This window comes from Cherax quadricarinatus, chromosome 81 (assembly GCF_038502225.1).
Source record: "Cherax quadricarinatus isolate ZL_2023a chromosome 81, ASM3850222v1, whole genome shotgun sequence".
NCBI lineage: Eukaryota > Metazoa > Arthropoda > Malacostraca > Decapoda > Parastacidae > Cherax > Cherax quadricarinatus.
In genome coordinates, this window is record NC_091372.1 from 3,881,971 (window position 1) to 3,901,336 (window position 19,366).

The 19,366-nt window shown below is 39.6% G+C and overlaps 1 protein-coding gene across 2 annotated transcripts in view; it reads left to right on the forward strand.

The window, feature by feature from the left end:
- The window catches only part of l(2)k14505 (ATP synthase mitochondrial F1 complex assembly factor 2 homolog l(2)k14505), a 108,718-nt gene that overhangs the window by 58,970 nt on the left and 30,382 nt on the right, over nt 1-19,366 (forward strand). The window lies entirely within an intron of this gene.

The window sequence follows — 19,366 nt, forward strand, 5'->3', positions numbered from 1 at the left end:
GTATAGCACAGGGCTAAATGTGATATACACATGTAATGCACCATAAAACTGAAACAAAAAAGCTATTTTCTCTACATAGATTATCATACATAGCAGGATATTTGTAGAGAACCTAGGATAACCCAAAAAAAAGTCAAAGTGACTTATTTCAAGTACCTGGCTTGGGCTTGCCATATATGATTTAAGAACATAAGAATGGAGGAACACTGCAGAAGGTCTACTGGCCCATACAAGGCACGTCCTTATCAAAATGACCTCTACCCAAAGCTACCCAAGAATTTACTCCCGTACCCAATGATGCAAATCAAACCCAGATCCTCCCACTCACATATTTGTTCAATCTCTTTTTAAAGCTGCCCAAAGTCCTAGCCTCAATCACCCTGCTAGGAAGATTGTTCCATGCCTCCACAACTCTGTTAGAAAACCAGTACTTACCTATGTCCTTTCTAAATCTAAATTTATCCAACTTAAATCCATTATTCCTGGTTCTTACCTGGTTCGACACCCTCAGTACTTTATTAATATCTCCTTTGTTTATGCCTGTCATCCACTTATACACTTGAGTGATATCTTCCTTCATTCTATGTCTCTCCAGTGAGTGGAAATATAAGGCTTTAAGTATGTCTTCATATGAGAGATTCCTTACACAGTAAAGCATTTTAGTCATTCCTCTCTGTTTTCCAATGAGTCTATATCCATCCTGTAGTAAGGAGACCAAAACTGAGCAGCATAATCTAAATGAGGCCTCACTAGTGATGTATAGACCTGTTAAATAACTTTTGGACTTCTGTTACTTATACTTCTTGAGATAAATCCAAGTAATCTGTTAGCCTTGTTGCACACACTTAGGCACTACTGTCTTCGCTTTAAATTTCTGCTCACCATGACTCCCAAGTCTTTTTCACATTCTGTATGATCAAGCTCTACTTCACCTAGTTTATACCTTCAAGGGTTATTTTCATTACCAAGGACTAGTACCTTACACTTTTGAGGCTTTTGAGGCTTTTGAGGCTGTTGATCACAACAAAGAATTTGATATTGTTTTAGATTTTAGTAAGGCTTTTGATAGAGTACCACACCAAAGACTGTTAAAGAAAGTGGCAGCTCATGGCATTGGGGGAAAAGTGCTGCCATGGATAGAGTCATGGCTCACAGACAGGAAGCAGAGAATGTCCATAAATGGGGTTAAATCCAAGTGGGGATATGTAACAAGTGGCATTCCACAGGGATCAGTCTTAGGCCCGTTGTTGTTTATAATATATATCAATGATCTTGATGAGGCAATTACTAGTGTAACGAGCAAATTCGCCAATGACACAAAGATAAGTAGGATAATTGATTCAAACGTAGATATCAGGGAACTTCAGGAGGATTTAGACAAACTCAATAACTGGTCAGAAAAGTGGCAGATGCAGTTCAATGTAGATAAATGCAAGATTCTGAGGCTTGGGAGTGTCCACAACCCTAGTACTTATAAGTTAAATAATGCAGAACTTAGCCATACAGATTGCGAAAAGGACTTGGGGGTTATGATAAGCAGTAATCTTAAACCAAGACAGCAATGCCTAAGTGTATGTAATAAGGCAAACAGATTACTGGGATTTATATCAAGAAGTGTAGCAACAGAAGTTCAGCAGTTATTTTATATTTTTTTTTATTATCACACTGGCCGATTCCCACCAAGGCAGGGTGGCCCGAAAAAGAAAAACTTTCACCATCATTCACTCCATCACTGTCTTGCCAGAAGGGTGCTTTACACTACAGTTTTTAAACTGCAACATTAACACCCCTCCTTCAGAGTGCAGGCACTGTACTTCCCATCTCCAGGACTCAAGTCCGGCCTGCCGGTTTCCCTGAACCCCTTCATAAATGTTACTTTTCAGCAGTTATATTACAGCTTTATACATTATTAGTAAGGCCTCGCCTAGATTATGCAGCTCAGTTCTGGTCTCCATATTACAGGATAGACAAATTTGTTAGAAAACATTCAGCCTAAAATGGCTAAATTAATACATAGCATTAGAAATCTTCCTTATGAAAAAAGAATGAAGACCCTTAAATTACATTCACTTGTTAGATGAAGAATGAGGGGAGACATGATCGAAATGTACAAGTGGAAGGGTATTAATAAAGGGGATATAAATAAGGTCTTGAGGATCTCTCTCCAAGAGAGAACCTGCAGTAATGGATTCAAATTAGACAAGTTTAGATTTAGAAAGGATATAGGAAAGTATTGGTTTGGAAATAGGGTAGTTGATGAGTGGAACAGTCTACCTAGTTGGGTTATTGAGGCTAAAACCTTGGGTAGTTTCAATTTTTTTTTTTTTTCAACAAGTCGGCTGTCTCCCACCGAGGCAGGGTGACCCAAAAAGAAAGAAAAAATCCCCAAAAAGAAAATACTTTCATCATCATTCAACACTTTCACCTCACTCACACATAATCACTGTTTTTACAGAGGTGCCCAGAATACAACAGTTTAGAAGTATATACGTAAAAAAATACACAATATATCCCTCCAAACTGCCAATATCTCAAACTCCTCCTTTAGAGTGCAGGCATTGTACTTCCCATTTCCAGGACTCAAATCTGGTTATATAAAATAACCGGTTTCCCTGAATCCCTTCATTAAATATTACCCTGCTCACACTCCAACAGCTCGTCAGGTCCCAAATACCATTTGTCTCCATTCACTCCTATCGAACACGCTCATGCATGCCTGCTGGAAGTCCAAGCCCGTTGCCCACAAAACCTCCCTTACCCCTTCCTTCCAACCTTTTCGAGGACGACCCCTACCTCGCCTTCTTTCCCCTACAGATTTATACGCTCTCCACATCATTCTACTTTGATCCATTCTCTCTAAATGATCAAACCACCTCAACAACCCCTGTTCAGCCCTCTGACTAATACTTTTATTAACTCCACACCTTCTCCTAATTTCCACACTCCGAATTTTCTGCATAATATTTACACCACGCATTGCCCTTAGACAGGACATCTCCACTGCCTCCTCGCTGCTGCATTCACAACTTATTCCTCTATAATTTTTACAGTCTCTTTTGTCCCCCTTCCTAAATAACAAAAAAAGGCACAATACCATGACTGGAACGATACACAAATAACCTGCACATAAAAGAGAGAAGCTTATGACGACGTTTCGGTCTGACTTGGACCATTTACAAAGTCACACTAACCAGAAGTGAAGCAGGACGACTATATATAGGCAGGAAGAGGTGGTGGTAGTAGTAGTAGTAGTAGTATTAGTAGTAGTAGAGGTAGTAGTAGTGGTGGTAGTGGGGAATAAGGAGGAGGAGCCAGTCAAATACAAAGAAAGGGGAGCACTGCAAGGGAGCTAGGTGCCCACAGAGGGAGAGCAAGCGCAGAGGTGGGTGAAAGGGGGAGTGGTGAAATAAAGAAAGGAGGAACAGAAACACGAGACAGAAGAAAGAAAGACAACCTGACTCCTCATTTTTTCTTTTTCTTTTTCTTCTTCTCCCTCTTCCCCTTTCCTCTTTCCTTTTTCTCCTCTGTGTTGTCTGTCTTTCTTCTGTCTCGTGTTTCTGTTCCTTCTTTATTTCACCACTTCCCCTTTCACCCACCTCTGTGCGCTTGCTCTCCCTCTGTGGGCACCTAGCTCCCTTGCAGTGCTCCCCTTTCTTTGTATTTGACTGGCTCCTCCTCCTTATTCCCTAACTACTACTATTACTACTACTATTACTACTATTACTACTACTATTACTACTACTATTACTACTACTATTACTACTACTACTATTACTACTACTATTACTACTACTATTACTACTACTATTACTACTACTATTACTACTACTACTATTACTACTACTGTTACTACTACTACTATTACTACTACTGTTACTACTACTATTACTACTATTACTACTACTACTACTACTACAACTACTACTACTATTACTACTACTACTACTATTACTACTACTACTATTACTACTACTATTACTACTACTATTACTACTACTGTTACTACTACTACTATTACTACTACTGTTACTACTACTATTACTACTATTACTACTACTACTACTACTACTACTACTACTATTACTACTACTACTACTATTACTACTACTATTACTACTACTATTACTACTACTACTACTATTACTACTACTATTACTACTACTACTACTATTACTATTACTACTACTATTACTACTATTACTACTACTACTATTACTATTACTACTACTATTACTACTACTACTATTACTACTACTATTACTACTATTACTACTACTACTACTATTATTACTACTACTATTACTACTACTATTACTACTACTATTACTACTACTACTACTATTACTACTAGTACTACTACTATTACTACTACTACAACAACTACTACTACTACTGCTATTACTACTACTACTACTACTATTATTACTACTACCATTACTACTACTACTACTACTACTACTATTACTACTACTATTACTACTGCTACTATTACTACTATTACTATTACTACTATACTATTACTACTACTATTACTATTACTACTACTACTACTACTACTATTACTACTATTACTACTACTACTACTACTACTACAACAACAACAAGACTGCCAGAGGTCTGTGGATATGATTGATTCCCATAATTTATATTTTTTCTTTATTATGGCTGAGTTTATCAACCAGGTATACGCATCTGTTGGTTCATCAATAACTAGTGTTTAAAGTCAGCGAGTCAGCATACAGTGTTGTCATCAACAGAGAGTACTGATTTAAGATGCTGAGAAACATTAAGCAAGTCATAGTAGAGGAGAAAGAGAGGGTCCAGGATACTTTCTTAGAGGACATGTAATTTGACTGGTTGGGGATGGTGGTGTTGAGTGGGCAATGGAAAATAATGAGATGTTCAATGGTGACACATTCCAACTGCTTAGACATAGGAAGAATGAATTCAAAAGGAACACTGTAAACAAAAGTCAAAAGAATTATCTAATAGAATGGAAGAAATGTGTAAAAGACTTGAGTAATAATGTCAGTTGTCTTTCTTTCAAATAACACAGTGGCCTGGAAAATGACTCTGGATAATGAAAGCTTACAAACCAAAGGAAATAGTGCCAGTGGTGACACTATTGAATTTCTTGTGATCTTTTCACTTAAGAGTATTTTTAGTGCTGGCTGCCCTGTTCAGGGCAAGAGAGAGATCAGAGTTGGAGCAGATACACAGATCATTTATGGCCAGCATAGAGCCAATAAGGTATTTAAATTACAGGAATACCTCAGTCCTAAATATGTACTCGCTGGAGCAGAGAGAGAGAGAGATAGATACATGATAATTTGTATTTGAAGATGTGCTGTTAATGACTACATGCTGTCACATAGGACTTTTCAATAGATGTGTGACTATCGTCTGAGTCCACAAGCCATGATGACCTGGAGGCAGGAGACCTCCACTTTCTTATTGTGAGGGCATCATATTTGAGGACTTTGCTGCTGTGTTCAGTACCAGCATCAAAAGATATCAGCGACTACTGTCCTCTCTCTCCACTTACAGGCCAATATTTCATCAGCAGAACAGTAGTTCATTATCTTCTCTTCACCTTGGGGATATTCACATCCTTGGAATCCTGTAGGAATGGGTTACCAATTCTGTTTTTCCTTTGATGTACCTACATATCTTCACTTGTACTTAAGCTGCAGGTATGTAACAAGGATGATATTTGTGAAGAAGTTAACATAGACCTCTGATTTGTTTGATTGTTGCAGGGCTTTTGTTTGAGCAGTGGTAATTCTAGAAGTGATATTCATCTTGTCTCCTTCAGCTGAGAACCTGACTCCTTGTGCAGCAAAGTTGAGTGTCCCTTTGGCACCTGCTCTGCAGGAAATACACTGTTAGCAGGGAATCCTTTCCATAGAATATTTCAGCCATAAGAACATAAGAAAGAAGGAACACTGCAGCAGGCCTACTGACCCATGCGGAGCAGGCCCATCTCCCCCCCTTCCCCGGTTTAGCTCAATGACCCACCTAGTCTGGTCACCTCCACTCAAGGAAGGAGCACCACACCAGACCCAGCAGCACAAGCTAGTCAGGTCCAACTCACACCCACTCATGTATTTATCTAACCTATTTTTAAAACTACACAACGTTTTAGTCTCAATAACTGTACTTGGGAGTTTGTTCCACTCATCCACAACTCTATTACCAAACCAGTGCTTTCCTATATCCTTCCTGAATCTGAATTTTTTCAACTTGAAACCATTGCTGTGAGTCCTGTCTTGGCTGGAAGTTTTCAGCACACTATTTACATCCCCTTTATTTATTCCTGTTTTCCATTTATACACCTTGATCATATCCCCTCTAATTCTATGCTTTTCGAGAGAGTGCATATTCAGGGCCTCAGTCTATACTCATAGGGAAGATTTCTGATACATGGGATCATCTTTGTCATCCTCCTCTGTACGTTTTCCAGAGCATTTATATCCATTCTGTAATACGGTGACCAGAACTGAGCAGCATAGTCTAAATGAGACCTAACCAAGGATATATAGAGTTGAAGAACAACCTGAGGACTTCTATTATTTATACTTCTAGATATGAAGCCAAGAATTCTGTTAGCTTTATTGTGAACACTAATGCACTGTTGTCTTGGTTTTAGATTACTTCTAACCAGAACTCCTAAATCCTTTTTGCAAACAGTAGTATTAAGATCTATGCATGGATGAGTTTCATCAAGTACTGTATACAGGATTGAGCAAATACATGGGTTTAGAGGGCAAATGGACAATATGAGCTCATGCTTGGAGAGAGAGAGACAGGTTACATGTGAGGCCTTAATAATTGTGAGACTTAGTTTAGATGAAGTCAGGTATTGGTGAGAGTAGATAAGTAAGACATGTGCAGCAGTTGAGTATCTTTATTCCAAAACATTTTGCCTACACAATAGGCTTCTTCAGTCAAATATAGAGAAGGCAGTAGAGATGTACAGACAATGTAATCAGTCCATCACCCTCAAAGATGTAGTTATGAGGTGAGAGTAGACAGACTGGTTTGTTCAGCATCTTCACATTTGGCAGTAACATTTGCAAACATTTATTCAGAACACCTTGAGAAAGACTGTTTCAAAGATATCCCATGACATGTCATTTGGCTAGATATGTGAATATTGTCATTGTTTCATAGTATTTCAACATTACTCATTTAACATAGCTGAGCATTCCATACAGTTCACACTAGGAGAGATACAGCTCTTTACCCTTTTTGGATGTTGTTATGGATGGAGATACCCTTAAAAGCAAGTCTATAGAAAACCCATGAATTAAAATGGCCTTATACTGTACAGTATTTCTCCCACCATGACCTAAGAACCAATCAGAGAGTTATTATGAATTTGTCCTTCAGAATATACTGGACCCCCGCCTTACGATATTAATCCATTCCTGAGAGCTCATCGTAAGCCAAAATTATCGATAGCCGAATTAATTTTTCCCATAAGAAATAATGGAAATCAAATTAATCCGTTCCTGACACCCCAGAGTATGAAAATTTTTTTTTTTTTACCACATGAAATATTAATTTTAATAAACACAAACTGAAGAAGAGATGTACAATTACATGACACTTACCTTTATTGAAGATCTGGTGATGATTGATGGGATGGGAGGAGGGGAGAGTGTGGAAGTTGTTGTTTAGAAGGGGAATCCCCTTCCATTAGGACTTGAGGTAGCAAGTCCTTTGCCAGGGTTACTTCCCTTCTTCTTTTAACCCTTTCAGGGTCCAAGGCCAAAATCTGAAGTGGTGCCCCAGTGTCCAAGAATTTAAAAAAAAAAAAAATTAGTTATTTTTTCTTATGAAATGCTTGAGAATCCTTTTGTGAAGGTAATAAAACAAAAAGTACGAAATTTGATGGAAAATTAATGAAATTATGCTCGCGAATTTTGATGTGTCAGCGATATTTATGCATCGGTGATTTTGCCGACTTTGACTCCCATTTTAGGCCAATTACATTATTCCAGTCGACCAAATTCTTAGCTATTTCACTAGTGTTACTTCTATTCTTTCGACTGAGCACAAGAAATCGCCAAGTCAACTGTTTCAATTACAAAATAAAGTGATCGGAAGTTGGTAATTTGGCCAATTTAACACAAAGTTCAAAATATTCCAGTTTAAAAATAGCTTCCAGAATAAACAATGTAGGTATTCCTGGAACTAAACTAACATGTCCTCTGTTCATTAGTTACGTTTTGAGGCTTTACAAATAGATTCCATTTTGATTTTTTATTCACATAGTGAATTTTTATTCACACCAAAAAATAGAAGATTTACTGTTATGCAATATTGTAATAATTGTATAAATGTCATCACCACATTTGTGAATGTATATTAGACCCACCAGCTGGCGTGTATTAGACGTATGAGGTCGTTAGTTTACTTTTGAACATCAGCAAAAATTTAACATTTCCGCTAATTTGAGCTCAGTTTCAAGCCATTTCCCGTGCTAAAACCAATCAAAATCACCTCTATTTCTGTAATATGTCTTCCATTCTATCAAATGAAACCAAGAAATCGCAAATACAACTCTAAAAAACATACAAAAAAACACTGCAAAGTTGCTGTTTTAATCGAAAATCATGGTCTCTGTTTTTTTTCTCATTATACACAGTGTGCTGCAGGATTTGTTTTATGTGGTGCACACATACCACATAGATGTATTCTCTCATATCTAGGCCCAAATGTACCACTCACAGTTTATCAGAGTGAGCTGAGCTCATGACGTAGATCTACGGTTTGGACCCTGAACGTAAAGCCGTAGATCTACGGGACAGACCCTGAAAGGGTTAATGCCACTAGGACCAGCTCGAGAGTCACTGGACCTCTGTCGCACAACAGATCTGTCCATAGAGCTCTGTACCTCCTGTTCCTTTGACTTTCCTAAAATGGGTTTTAACATTGTCATTGTACAGGTTGCCAACACGGCCTGCAGTAGCTGTGTCAGGGTGATTTTCATCAGTTCAACCCATTTTGCACACATTTCCTTAATTTCTTTTTTCAATTCCATACTAATTCTCGCCCTTTTTACCACAAGGATGGCACTAGAAGCTTTCTTGGGGTCCATGGTGACTTATTTTGTTGTTACAAGCCCTAAAAACACTGGGATAATGTGAAATGTACCGAATGTATGCGTAGATGCAACCTCACTGGCGCTGAGGCCACACGTGGAACGCGTCCCAGACGAATCACGTAAAGTGAGTTTTTTATCGTGAGGTGAAGCAAAATTTTTGCGTTCAAATGCTTCGTATGGTGGATTTAACGTAACGCGATGCATTCATAAGGTGGGGATCCACTGTACTCCTATTTTGCAGTGATGAATATCTTTTAAAATAGAATATAGTTCCCAACACACATCTACTGCCATAAACACAAAGCTTTCCTTGTACACATCACACCCAAAGAGGATACTAATATTGACAAACTGGTACTTTCCACTAGGCAGACTACCATCACCATCATCCCGATTCTCCAAAAGCCAACATGGATGTAGCAGTTGTTACTAACAAAACTCTTAAGAGATATCACTAAAAACCCTAAATCCAGGACTACTTGTACAGTAGGAGTACATAGCATATTATGTGGGGGATGCAATAAATTTTGTGTGAGAGTGGCCGTGACCTTCAGACATGCCTTTAGGAGTATAAATGTACCTGCAGGAGGGATAAAACCAACAATGCATGCATAGTCCATCACAGCCTCCCTTGCATCTTGGACTGAGAAATATCACAACTGTTACATCATGAGAATGACAGGTCTAGATGCAGAATTTTGGTAGTAGCAGTGATCCACTTTGTCAATACCCTTAAGCAAAGCAGTGAAATGTACATGTTGGCTGGACCTATTGTCCACATTGTCCAAAAATGTAAAATGAATTTGTCATCTTGCCACCACTCCTTACTCTCACTAATACCTGACCTCATCTAGAATTGATCTTGCAATTTTGTGACCTCACATGTGGCCTGTCTTTCTCCAAAGGTGACCTCATGGTGCTTATTTGCCTTATACAGTAGTGTATTTGCTCACTCCTGTATACCTGACAAAGCCCACCCTTGGTTGAAATGTTGTACTGAAAGAATTCTCAGCTTCTTGTGTCTATTTCCAATTGTTAGCTTTTGCCATTGTCTACCAACTTGCTCTGCAAAGAAAACTTGAATTCTCATTTGCATAGCTTTGTCTTGATGTATTGACATAACATTATCAATTGACTGCAATGGGCTGCATGCAACTTTTTTGAATATTTTCATTGTGGTCAAACAAAGGTCTGACTTCGAAGAAGTCACTCTGGTGCTTTCATTTATGTGCAAGAGACTTTGAAAGGGTGAGGGGGGTCCTTGGATTTTAGTCAATCTGCCCAAACATTGTCGACGCTTCAAGGTTACCCAGCATTGACGGGGAGCTGCGTTTGCAGGTGTCAGCAGAAGAAGAGGGGTAGGGTGTAAGAAACTGTTTGGGTTTAAGTAGTGTGGGGGCCTGTGAGAGTTGTACTAATTTGTTTATGGAGGAACACTAGACCTGTAGGGGTCATAAACACTTAACAGCTCCTCAGAATATTCCCTCCAGCTTCCCAGTACTTCCACCTTCCCATCTACCATTTCCCCTTGTTTGTTTTTAACTGCCAGGTTCATTTGTTCCCTAGGCTTTCTCAAATTGTTAATTGCTTTAAAGCTTTTTCTTTATTGTCATCAAAATTTGTTGGTAAAATCTTGCCCATTTTCTAATTGGCTCTTCTCATTTTGCATGCCCTCACCACTTTTAACCTCTTTCTACCTATGTACAGTGGACCCTCGCATAACGATATTAATCCGTTCCTGAGAGTTCAATGTTAGGCGAAATTATCGTTAGCCGAATTAATTTTCCCCATAAGAAATAATGGAAATCAAATTAATCCGTTCCTGACACCCCAAAGTATGAAAATTTTTTTTTTTACCACATGAAATATTAATTTTAATACACACAAACTGAAGAAGAGATGTACAATTACATGACACTTACCTTTATTGAAGATCTGGTGATGATGGGATGGGAGGAGGGGAGAGTGTGGATGGTCTTAGTGTTTAGAAGGGGAATCCCTTTCCATTAGGACTTGAGGTAGCAAGTCCTTTTCCGGGGTAACTTCCCTTCTTCTTTTATTGCCACTAGGACCAGCTTGAGAGTCACTGGACCTCTGTCGCACAACATATCTGTCCATAGAGGCCTGTACCTCCAGTTCCTTTATGACATTCCTAAAGTGTTTCACAACATTATCAGTGTAATAGTCACCAGCACGGCTTGCAATAGCTGTGTGAGGGTGATTTTCATCAAAAAAGGTTTGCACTTTAAGCCACATTGCACACATTTCCTTAATCTTTGAAGTAGGCAACTTCCTCAATTTCTCTATCCCCTCCTCTGGAGCAGTTTCCTCAGGTCTGGCCTCTTGCTGTTGAAGATGATCTAGCAGCTCATCAGTGGTTAGTTCTTCATTGTCCTCCTCCACCAACTCTTCCACATCCTCCCCACTAACCTCCAACACCAAGGACTTCCCCAATGCCACAATGGATTCCTCAACTGGCATATGCTTCTCAGGGTTAGCCTCAAATCCTTCAAAATCCCTATTGTCTACACATTCTGGCCACAGTTTCTTCCAAGCAGAGTTCAAGGTCCTCTTAGTCACTTCCTCCCAAGCCTTACCTATAATGTTTACACAATTGAGGATGCTAAAGTGATCTCTCCAAAACTCTCTTAGAGTCAATTGAGTTTCTGAGGTCACTACAAAGCACCTTTCAAACATAGCTTTTGTGTAGAGTTTTTTGAAGTTTGCAATAACCTGCTGGTCCATGGGCTGCAGAAGTGGAGTGGTATTAGGAGGCAAAAACTTGACCTTAATGAAGCTCATGTCTGCAGAAAGTCTCTCTGCCACGTCTGAAGGATGACCAGGAGCATTGTCTAATACCAGGAGGCACTTAAGGTCCAATTTCTTTTCAGTTAGGTAATTTTTCACAGTGGGGGCAAATGCATGGTGTAACCAGTCATAGAAAAAGTCCCTAGTGACCCATGCCTTACTGTTTGCCCTCCACAGCACACACAAATTAGCCTTGAGGATATTCTTTTGTCAGAACACTCTGGGAGTTTCAGAGTGATACGCCAATAAAGGCTTCCCTTTGCAATCACCACTAGCATTGGCACACATCAACAGAGTAAGCCTGTCTTTCATAGGCTTATGTCCTGGGAGTGCCTTTTCCTCCTGAGTAATGTAGGTCCTGCTTGGCATTTTCTTCCAAAACACTTGTTCAGGTTTCAAGTCCTCAGCCTCTATGTACTCCTTGAATTCATGCACATATTTTTCAGCTGCTTTTTGGTCCAAACTGGCAGGCTCACCATGCCTTATCACACTATGTATGCCACTACGATTCTTAAATCTCTCAAACTAACCTTTGCTGGCCTTAAATTCACTCACATCACCACTAGTTGCAGGCATTTTTCTAATTAAATCCTCATGCAACTTCCTAGCCTTTTCACATATGATCGCTTGAGAGATGCTATCTCCTGCTATCTGTTTTTCATTTATCAACACCAATAACAGTTACTCAACATCTTCTGTCACTTGCGATCTCTGTTTCGAAAACAAAGTTGCACCTTTGGCAAGAACAGCTTCCTTGATTTCTATTTTCTTGGCCACAATAGTAGCGATGGTTGATTGGGGTTTTGTGTACAACCTGGCCAGCTCGGAGACACTCGCTCCACTTTCATACTTAGCAATGATCTCTTTCTTCATATCCATAGTAATTCTCACCCTTTTTCCTGTAGGGTTGGCACTAGAAGCTTTCTTGGGGCCCATGGTCACTTATTTTGCAGGTGAAATCACTAAAAACGCTGTGGTAATTTGAAATGTTCCAATTGTATGCTTGGATGTGACCGCGGTGGCTGGCTTGTAAACACTACCACCCATGGAACAAGTGAGGCTGGCTCAGGCCGCACGTGGACGCGTCTCGAACGCATCGCGTTGAGCGAGTTTTTTAGCGCTAGGCGAGGCAAAATTTTTGTGTTAAAATATATCGCTAGGCGGATTTAACGTTATGCGATGCGTTCGTTAGGTGAGGGTCCACTGTATTTCCCTTCTGTATATCACTACATTGTTAAAGGATCATAACTTTTTTCTTTGTGTTCTACTTCGTTGCACCAATCACTCATTTTCCCCCATCTGCACCTCGCCACCTATACCCATAAATTTCTGCACACTATCACTGCCTTCTGAAATTTACCCTCTTACCTCTTCAACCTTATAAAGTGAGTTCTTTTTAGTCTGCGTTTCTCATAATAGTTGCCTACATCTTACCTTAACTATCTTGTTTAATTCATTAACTTTTCCACTCTTAATTGCCTGATGACTTTCCCCTTGTACCCCATCTACCTCTTGTTCCCACTGTAGCTTCTTTTAAATAATGATATATTCTTCAACCCTCTAAAAACATGCACATCTAGATATCTACCCATCATCCTTTTACCTTCTAAAGCAGTCTAGTAAACTCTCATTTTGCCCTATATCTTATTAAATCTACATTATCATTTACCCTTGGCACTCCAAACTTTCCTATGCCTTATATAAAAGTTTCTTGAACTTTAGGATTTAGGTCCTCTACAGTTATTTTCACTTGGTTCAAAACTCTTCAAACATTCACTTCTCCCATAAGGTATCCTCTACACACATCTTTCTCCGAATGCATGAGCACTTAGTATAACCCAACCTTATTCTAATTCACATAATTCTTGAATTTAAACACTTACTCTCGATACTGCTGCTTCTTTAGTTCCCTTGGATACACCCAGTTTAACCCTTTTGTTTCAATTTGTGCTAGGAGAGGAAGCTTTTTTCTCATACATAGCATTAACAATCAAGTCTTCTCATTTGTACGACACCCATGCATTCAGGCAACCCAGTTTCAGACTTTCTATTTTAGTAAATCAGGGTTCTTTTTTAGTAAATACAGAAAGGGTTATTGGCCCCTTGCTCCTGGTATTTTAGTTGCTTATGGAGGAAAAATTCTCACCCATTTCCCAGTAGAACTATTAAGAAAATTAGAAGGGAACTCTGTGTATGTATTCTGTATGTGTAGTATGTCCTGGATGTTAGTAGCAGTAAGATGTATAGTTGTCATGTTAGGTGTTTATATGACAGGAAAGAGACTAGCAATTTACCAGAGTACAAAACAATTTACTAGTTCCAGTTTCACAATTGGGTACATATATCTTTTGTAGTAAACTTGCTAGTGTTGGGTTAGATAATGCAGTACAGATATGGAAGTATAAATGTTTTCAAATACAGTGGTACCTTGGGATACGAACTTAATTCGTTCCAGAAGGCTGTTCGAGTGCAGATGCCAAACGAATTTGTTCCCATAAGGAATAATGTAAATTAGATTAATCCGTTTCAGACCCCGAAAAATACACTTACAAAAGCACTTATATAAATACACTTACATAATTGTTTGAGTTTTGAGCTGTTTGTATCCCGAGGTACCACTGTATTTGCAAGCGGACTTATCGGCAGATGGCTCTATGAAAGATAAAGTGAACCATAGAAATGACTAGGGTGGATGGTGCATTGAAGCATCTGTAGAGACAAAAAACTTTATCCATGGAGGCAAAAGGGGGGAATGTACCAGAGCATAGTGGTACCAAGCTGTGGAAAACTGCTGTTGTTCTGCCTTTTCATGAATCAGGTACTTCAAGCAATGATGCCTCACACTATCACCTCATTGCACTTAGCACTACAGTTTACAAGTTGATGGAATGTCTAGTAAATAGATGTTTGGTGTGATATTTAGAGACACAGTAGTCTCTCCACTAGTCAGTTTGTCTTTTGTAAGGGCTGCTCTGCTATTGATCCCTTACTTTGCTTAGATAGCTATGTTCATAATGCCTTTGCTAGTAACCATTGTTACAGCAGCCTTTTTTGACCTTGAAAAGCATATGACACTACTTGGAGGTATAACTTCTTGGCCTGAATTCATTTCTTAGGCCTCTGTGGCAAATCTGCCACTTTTCCTTAAAAGCTTCTTGTCTGAGAGACATTTCCATGTTCGGGTTAATAATTTGCTTTCCCTGGACTTTGTCCAAACTGAAGGTGTCCCTCAGGGATGTACTTAGTGCCACTCTTTTTCTACTAGCAATAAATGATCTGACCTCTGTTCTCTCATCTAATATTTGGTCATCACTGTCGAAGACTTTACTATAGCTTGTGCAGGCACTGACTGTCGTCTGTTGGCAGCCTCACTCCACAATGCTATCAAGTGTTTCCCATTGAGCCACTATGCACGAGTTTAAATTTTTTGGTGCTAAAATGCTCTAAATTACTTTCACCAGACGTTCTGGTTTCTCTGATACTCTATTGTACCTGTATGGATCCTGTAAGTGATATAGTTGAATATCTCGGCCTTCTATTTGATCGCAGGTTGTCCTGGAAACCTCACGTTACCTCCCAGAAGGCAACTTGCCATAGTTGGCTGAACCTCCTTAAAACCCTCGCTCATCTTTCATGGGGGGGTGTCATTGAATTCTTCTTCGACTGCATTCAGCCCTAATTTTGTCGAGACTCAACCATGACCGTCACAATCCTTCTATATATAGGATAGTAACTGATGTTAGTAGCAGTCCATTATTTGTTCACTGCCCGTTTACTCCATCCCTTTTTCTCTTTGTCTTCACTCGCTCTTGATTTCTCGCCAGTTGCCCCCCCCCCCCCCATCCTTTATATGTTCATGTAGCATCCAACTTTTCTTCCCCCCCCTCCCCCCTCGGAAAGTTCCAACAGTTTGTGTCTGTCTTTCCTCACTGGCGTGCATGAAAGCCCATATACCTACAGTTGCTTCTCATTCCCTTTTTCTCAACCACTTCTGGTCTCATTCTCAAGCCTTTGCAGTGTACAATGGCTCTAAATCCTCTAATGGTATTGTGCAAGAGAATTTATTGGGCTCTGCTAGCATTTTTACAGCTGAACTGCATGCAATTCTTATTTCAATTACAGCCTCTCCTCACTTAACAATGGAGTTCCGTTCCTAAGACCATGTCGGTAAATGAATTTGTCACAGTGAAGAGCATACCATAATGGTAGTGGGTTTGTGTCAACCGTTTTAATGTCACTTTTGCACCATTTATAACATTTCTGGTATATTTTTAAATGTTTATACAGTAATATACTGTATATTGTAATAAACAGAATAGAGGAAATCAGCTACAATATACATTATTTAGGTATGCATATTGGTCAGGGAGCCCGTCACAAGTTCGAGTCGTTGGTAAACGAGTATACATCGCTAAGTGAGGAGAGGCTGTATTCATATTGCATCTGTGCCTATTTCAACATTTGTAGTAGTTTTTTTAGTGCTTTGCAAGCTGTTGAAAAATTTTATTCACTTCATCTCCTAGTTCTTCGTAGACAGCTTTGGTTGTGCCACATTTCTAGCAAAAACAAAGAAACCATTTTCTGATGGGTTCCTGGTCATGTGGATGTTCAGGGTAACAAGCAGGCAAACTCTGCTGCACGGCCAGTGGTACGTGACCTTCCAGTTTCATATAAGAGGTATACCATATTCAGACTATTCTGCTGTGATCTCTAACCTCCTTCACAACCATTGCCAACATTGTTGGTCCGATATGACTCATAAATTATATTCCATCTAGCCAAGTTTTGGTTTCTGGCCTTATCGATGCAGAGGTTGGGAGACTATGCTTTCCGTCTTTGCATCTGGTACGCCCATCTTACTCATAGGTATCTCGTAGAGAAATACTGTTCCACTTCGTGAAAATTGTCAATTCCAATTTCTGTTTACCATATTCTATGGGACGGTCCTGTCTATTAACAAGGACACAATTTTCCTCCATTGTCACCACTCTAATGCCCTTATAGGTTTAGTGCTTCTTTTTTATTATAATACAATGTAATGTCGTTTATCTTCTCTCCTTGCTGATGGCTCCACCATTGACTTTTTGACAGCAACTGATTTATTACACAGACTTTGATAATCCTTCTATTATAAAAAGAAGTGCTAAACCTACTAGGGTCATACAGTGCTGCAGGGCAGGAATTAATGCAGGATCAAAGGATAAGTAAGGGTGGAGAAGAAAAAGGTAAAGTTAGGAAGGGCTGTGAGGAGTGCTAAAGGAAGGATTATCCAAGTTTGTGTAATCAGTTGCTGTCAAAGTCAGAGGAAGTCTGTGTCAAAGGTGGGTTTGTCAGCAAGGAGGAAAGATAAAGTAAGGGTGTTAGAGTGGTGACAACAGGAAAATTCTGCATGCTTGTCACAGTGCTTCCTAACTTTGCCTTTGTTGTCCTCTCCATCCTTACTTATCCTTTAATCCTGCATCAGTTCCTGCCCTGCACCACTATGATCCTAGTAGGTTTAGTGCTACATTTTGATTATAATGACCCTAGTGGGTTTAGTGCATTATGATTATCCCATTTTCTAGCACTACTGTACTGAATGACCCTTGTAGGTTTAGTGCTTAGTTATGATTATTATAATCTAACCAGGAAGCCTATGGGACCTTGACTGCCACTTTCAAAATTTCCCATTTTCTTTCATGCCCAAAATTTCATTCTCTACAGAGTTTCCCCTCAAGGGAGGTTTTTTGATGCTGGGAAGGGGCTCTTGATCAAGGAAATTGGATCTGCACTCCAATTCCCTTAAGACTACATGCCTTCCATCCCATCCACAGGCACTATAAACCCTAAGGGTTTAGTGTTTCCCTATAAGCTGCAGAAAGTGTGGTAGTTTCAATCTCAAATGTTTTCCATTTTTCCCTTGTTCTATATTTTCCACATTCTAGAAAGCCTATGAAAAGTGTAGGCCCAGCTAGGTTCATGTTTTGCACCATGTTGGTGCTGATACCTAGTGGCATGCAGGGCCGGATTACCGCATAGGCAAACTAGGCATTTACCTAGGGCCCCGCGGTCAAAGGGGTTCAGGGGCTCATCCAAGACTGCGCACATGGTGCAAGTGCAAAGGGGTCCCTACCTAAAAAGTTCAAGTGTTTGGAGAGTAAAATTAATTTTTAAAAATTAATCAAAACGAAAATAAATAATGAAATAAAATAAAATAAAAATAAATAAAACCTAACCATAGATGGCAACACTCAACACGCCTTTGTTTACATCAGAACAGCTGTGTTTTCCCGCTAATGGGTGAGTATGGGAGATTCCTCTCCAATTTTCTGTAGTAATTACACGTTATCTAGACTTGTACTGTGACAAATTAACTGAAGTGTTGTTGATAGACATTGATGTGTATGGATAAATGTTTGTTTTTGCCTCTAAATATTAAGGGAGGTACCTGATAGGGTTACTTGACCAGTAAAGACGCATTTTTGGTAAAAATACTATAAAGAAAAACCTAAAAATGCAAACTGACTTCCGTTTGTAGGTTTTAAAAGCACTTTGTCCTGTCTTTAAGTCTTTATCATTTCAATAACAGATCTCAATTGATTGATGTTCTACATCACTTCCGTCGCAAATGCTTAGTTTTCAAGTTGCGGTGGAAGTGATGTAGAACATCAATTAATTTACTACATATTTCCCCAGAAACACACAAGCCACGTCTTGAGTTTATTCTCTTTAAAATGCATGATTTAACAAGATAGTTATAATGGCTGTTGGTAAATGGTTTTGGTTGTCTTGATGTACTTTCCCTATTAAATTTAATCTAAATAGCCAGAATGTAATTAGACCTTAAACAGGCTCACACTGACACTCCCCCCCCCCCCCAAGCTGGAAGGGGTCGCTTCGCTTACCCGTAACTCAAAGGGGCCCTGCCAATCTGAATAGCCTAGGGCCCGGAGACTTCTTAATCTGGCCCTGGTGGCATGTGCTTGCCCATCTCGGCCAGCACCACCCTTACCCGGCCTCACTCAGGCAGCCGATTTCACCTAGAAGCCAAATAAAGCAAGGAGCCTCTGAAGCCTCATTGATCCCTGCCCCCAAATCCATGTATTCATTCCATGATAAATGGTGGCTTAGCAGTGGTCTCAGCAGTTGTGTTGCCCAGAGAGGAAGACAAAGATGTCACTCGTCATTGCCCTATATAAGTAACATCTGTCTCTCTACGAGTTGTCTTGAAGGCGTGTCTGCAAGTTTCATTATTTAGTCACAGGATCAGCAGGATCCAGGGCGAAATTTGCTGAATTTTCCTCGAGAAATCTTTGTGGGGTCACCTGAGACTCCACAGCATCCCACACTGTTTTCAAGTCACGTTTCAGTGTCACCTGTATGTTTCTGCTGTTGTTTTCAGCTCAGCACAGCTATTTCAGAAAGTCAGAGGCGAGTTTGTGTGGTGCTCTTCATCCAGTGTAGTTG